At 44.9% G+C, this 5,015-nt stretch overlaps 1 pseudogene across 1 annotated transcript in view; it reads left to right on the top strand.

Moving 5' to 3' along the window:
- Nucleotides 1–4,639, top strand: part of LOC148007135 (sperm motility kinase Y pseudogene) — a 4,943-nt pseudogene extending 304 nt beyond the window's left edge. Inside the window, exons 1-3 of the transcript XR_015646219.1 lie at nucleotides 1–304; nucleotides 1,365–2,957; nucleotides 3,668–4,639. The exon at nucleotides 1–304 is cut by the window's left edge and continues 304 nt beyond it. The product of XR_015646219.1 is annotated as a sperm motility kinase Y pseudogene (transcript). The remainder of the gene's footprint in view (nucleotides 305–1,364; nucleotides 2,958–3,667) is intronic.
- Nucleotides 4,640–5,015: the final 376 nt, after the last annotated feature.

The following is a 5,015-nucleotide window of genomic DNA, read 5'->3' as shown; positions in this document are numbered from 1 at the left end:
GTTTTTTCAGCTTTGCTTGTGTGTAAGTATGCGTGCTTTGTGTGAATCTGGGTGTTTGTAAGAGTTTGTGTGAGTATAAGTTCACTTCTGTGTATTTCTGTGTGTGTTCCTGTGTGTGTGCCTGTGCCTGTGTGAGTGCCTGTGTGTGTGTGTGTGCGTGTGTGTGTGTGTGTGTGTGTGTGTGTGTCTGTGTGTGTCTGTGTGTGCACGTGCCCATCCCCTTTTGCCCCTTGTATCTATATTACCTGCACCTCAGTGCAAGAGAGTGTAGAGGCCAGAAGTCACCCCGGCTGCTGTTCCTGAGGTAGGTTCTCAACCTTATTTTCAAGACAGGCTCTCTCACTGGCCTGCAGCTGCCCAAGTATCTGGGTTGACTGACCAGTCGCTCCCAGGCATTTGGTATGCCAACCCCATAATATCAGTTTAAAGGCCTATGTAGATGGCTGGCTGCCTATTTCTTGATTGATTGATTTTTGGATGACTTCAAGAGAAAGAATTAGGTCACATATTGCCACGCCACTGGCTATTTCCTTATTGGGGTTTTGTTTTTTGTTTTATTTATTTATTTATTTTTTATGGATTGCTGGTTTCATTTTTTAGTGGTTTTTATGTTCTCACATGCTATATTACTGCTTTGATTATTTACGGTTCTGCAGTCGGATGATTAACTCTATCTCCATTTTCAATGTCCTGCGGTTTCATCCTTTTACATTATTCCTGTTTCTCTATTTATTGAGTACAAGCAATCATTGGCTTAGACTTGATACAAATTTGCCCTTTGTGACACTTTGACTCTTCGGCCTTTGTTTAAGGTTTACTGTTCACTGATAATTAACTGCCTTATTCCTTGTGGTTGGTTAATTTTAATTTTCAGTATTTTTCTCTGGAGAGTTGTGGATTTTTGTGGATCACTAGGTCCTGAAATTCAATGGAGTTTTCCCTTAAGTGTTGGCTTTTTATATTTGTTTGTTTTGTCTTATACTAATTCTTTCTCCTCTCGTTTCTTTCATCTGTTTTTTTTTTTCTTCAATGAACATCTATTCATAGTATTGACCATCTTTGGCCGCCCAATCCTATTGTAGTATGACGATTTTTATTTTCATCATTGCATTTAGTATGTGTGTGCTCTTGGCTTTCTCTTTTGGGGTTGGTTATTTGGGTGGCTTTTACTTATGACTCTTCATATTTTCCCCTTAACTTTTTCATAATTTTGCTCTATTTTTCTAGTCTAGTTTTTACTTTGTCTTTGTTTGTTTTTTTTTTCTTTTTCTTTTGTTTGTTTCTTTTAGGTACCACAAGTGTAATTTTAGCTCCTATATTGCTCCATCTTTTTCATTATTTGATTCCATTTTTGTTATTTTTAGGTAGCATTAGTACTGATAAAATGCCTACAGAGACTGAGGAGGAGTTACCAACCCCTACACCCGAGCCCAGTATCTCTGAGGAGGGCAACTTCCATTCCCAATACCAAGTATTGGGGACAATTGGGCAAGGGGGCAACGCCAAAGTCCTCCTGGCCCACCACCGGCTCACAGGAACCCCGGTGGCTGTCAAAGTTCTGCGAAAGGACAAGCAGTGGTTCCAGCCAGCCATGATGGAAGCAAACATAATGAGAAAGATCAACCACCCCAACATAGTGTCTCTCATACAAGTTATTGAAAAGGAAACGAGAATATACCTCATAATGGAGCTGGTGGAAGGCCAAGAACTCTACCAGTACATCAGAGAGTCAGGGCACATAGAGGAGGATGAGGCCCGGCAAATATTTGAACAGATATTGTCAGCAGTGAGCTACTGCCATGGAAAGGGGATTGTTCACCGAGACCTCAAACTGGACAATATAATGATTGATAAAAACAAAAAGGTCAAAGTCATCGACTTTGGGCTTAGCACCCAATTTCAACCTGGAAAAATGCTAAACCACCACTGCGGCACGTACTCTTTTGGTTCCCCTGAACTCCTCCTTGGCCATCGGTATGACGGGCCGAAGAATGATATGTGGATTATAGGAGTGGTCTTGTACTGTATGGTAGTGGGAAAGCTCCCATTTGATTCAGTGATCATCCAAGAACTGCAAAGACAAGTAGTGGCAGGGGTATATCCTGCTCCCTGTGGGGTTTCAAAAGAACTGGAGGACCTCCTTAGTAAATTACTGAGGGTAAATCCCAACTTTAGACCAACAGCAAGAAAGGCGATGAAACACCCTTGGTTCAAAGAACACTGGAACGGATTGATAGGTCCCTATGAAGAAATGCTTCCCCTCACACCAGACCCGGCCATTTTGGATGCCATGAAAAGCATTGGATTCCAAGCCTCTGTAGTAAAACACTCTTTAAAACAAAGAAAATATAATGAGGAAATGGCAACTTATTTCTTTCTACAAAAGCAGGCTCTCCAGGGGGATGGCTGCACAGCCCAGGCACAGCAAATGAGTCCCGTTGCAGCACCATTCCCTAGCCTTGATCCTGCTGCTGCTTTTAGATTAGAACCAAAGAGGAGTGGAAGCCTGCCAGTCCTTGGCACCTTGCGGGTGTCATCCTCCCATGGTCACGTATCTCACTATGGCCAGAATGCTCATCCAAAAGGAGGCAAAAGATCCACTGTGGCTGGTCGTCTCAGGCCTCTACCGATGACACCTACACAGGACCACTATCACAAATGTGCCGTGAGTGTCCCATGCATTCAAACAACAAGCATCTTCACTGAGAAGAGTAGCAATAAGGAAATCAAAGAGGACAACCCACTCTCCCACAGAGCCCCATTAGAGGATAAGCCCATCCCCAGCAGGGTCCGGCACAGAGGTTTTAAGGGGTGGACCAGGAATATAGCAAATGCCCTGATAAAGCTGTGTTGCTGCATGCCAAGGAGAAAGAAACCTCGCCTGGGGCAGAACAGAATCTCCCCCCAGAAATGAGCCAGAGGGAGAGTCCAGAGAACAAGCAGCAGGCATAGCCCAGGTACCTTTGTGCTTTGTCCTTTTCAGTTTGCTCTATGCTGGTCCTTCCTCTGTCTCTGGTTTCCATTTTCCCCACAATTCTTACCTTGTATCTGCTCTAAGTTCTTTATGAGGTTTCCCCAACACCAAGCCTTCTCCCTCTTCTTGATTTCTCCTCTTCCCAGCAGGGACCCAATAGGATTGATGAGTTCCACACTCTACAGAGTTTTCTAGTTGGCCCATACCTTCAGATGGACTCCAGCTCCCCCTTAGGCCAATAGCTCCCACAGGGTGAGGACAAGAGGTTCATGGGCTCATGGACTCCTCCAGGGGCTACTGATCTTTTCACATGTGGTCATCAATCACAAGTGCTGCAGAACAGAGTCTTATGTTTTCAAATGTAACATCCCATTCCATTAAGCCTCAAAACTAATTAACAAGGTTTGTCATTGAATAAGTATCAACAACCTAGTTTGTGGGTTATAGTTGATGGTCAGAATCCTGCATGCATGCATATTGTTTTACATACTGTTTTTTTTTGTTCCTAAGACCTAGTGATCTATTGAATTTTATAGGTAATAGGTCTAAATGGTTTCTTTCAAAGACCTCAACTGAGAAGTAGAAAAAAGATGTTATAATATAGTAAGGCAAATCAAAGCCCCAAATGGTAAGCTAAGAATTCTACCTCACTGTCTTTTTTGCTTGGAATAAATTGTCTTGTCTATTTCACAGTGTCATCTGGAAATTCTTTCATGTCCTCAGTATAAACAGTAGGTGATTTCAGACACATGGCAATGGAAAAGACACCAGCAGAAACTACAGCAGCAACAGGAGTAGCAACAATAGCAGAAGCAGCATTAGGCACAGCAGCAGCAGGAGGAGGAGAAGGAGGAGTGTAGGAGGAGGAGGAGGAGGAGGAGGAAGATGAAGAGAGGAGAAAGAAGAGGAGGAGGAGGAAGAGAAGGAAGAGGAGGAGAAAGAGGAGGATGAAGAGCAGGGGGAAGATTTTGATTCCCTGTCCCCGTGAGAATTGCTGATGACTACTTCTGGGCACAGATATCATGCTGAGAACTGTTTATCAAAATGATTTAACAGAATATTAATTTTCATAGAAGACATGTCAATGTTCCTGAGGGCATGCAGCCCTGGAAAAGAGAGCCAGATGGCAGAGGCAAGCAGTGTGGAATGTTCTTACTGAGGAAGACCTTCTCAAAGCTGATGATGTAATAGGTATGAAGGAGCATTTCATGGGAGTCACGGTCCCATGCCCCTGTGTCAGGGCACACAGAGCTCCTAGCCTTGCATCCTGCGTGAGAGGGGACCTGGAATATTCCCTGATCCCAACAGGGTCCTGGATTGCATGGTTCCCTCTCAGTCATGGTCCTCCCTGTGCCTCATGGGGTACGCAGCTTCTACGGGCTGAATTTATATCAGTGATTAACTGGAGCTGGACCACAACCACACCACAGGCAAGCCCTGGGCACTGAGGACATTAAGAGCAGCAGACAACATCTCCTCCACTGCTTCTGACTCTGCTCCACAAGCCAAGGCAGCTCCCACACAGCAGGCATCCAACCTAACTCCCAGCAGGGAGAGTGTGAGATGTCTGTGGATGAGCCCACAGGGACTACAGGATTCTGTGGGAAGACATCTGGTAGCTTCTGGAGCAGCTGCAGCAGTCAGGACACATGAACTACAGTGGAGGTGAGCTATAGGACCAGGTAGCAAAGAGCCTGATCTGGCCAATGATGATCTGAATCCCTGAGGGAAGGCTGGAATGGTCACTCAGGGCTATTAGAGTGAAGGCCAGCCAAGGGCATACAATGTGTCACTAACATTCTCAAAGTCTTGTCCAGGAAATAAACCACTGGCCTTGACCAGTAAAGTTGAGTCCAGACTCATGGGCTACAGGATAGCAGATTGAACTGAGTCTGAATTCCCATGAGTATGACCTCTGGCTGCTCCCTAGGCTCAGTATAGATGAGCATGAGAAGGCACCATTGCTGTGTTTGCAGGAGTAGCAGAGAGCTCGGAATACATGACCCACTCCTAACCCAGACTGGAGCCACTCTGGGGAGGA

The sequence above is a fragment of the Rattus norvegicus genome, chromosome 1, assembly GCF_021556685.1.
Source record: "Rattus norvegicus strain SHRSP/BbbUtx chromosome 1, alternate assembly SHRSP_T2T, whole genome shotgun sequence".
NCBI lineage: Eukaryota > Metazoa > Chordata > Mammalia > Rodentia > Muridae > Rattus > Rattus norvegicus.
The sequence above is the reverse complement of the archived record's forward strand: the minus strand, read 5'-3'. Positions and strand labels throughout refer to the sequence as shown.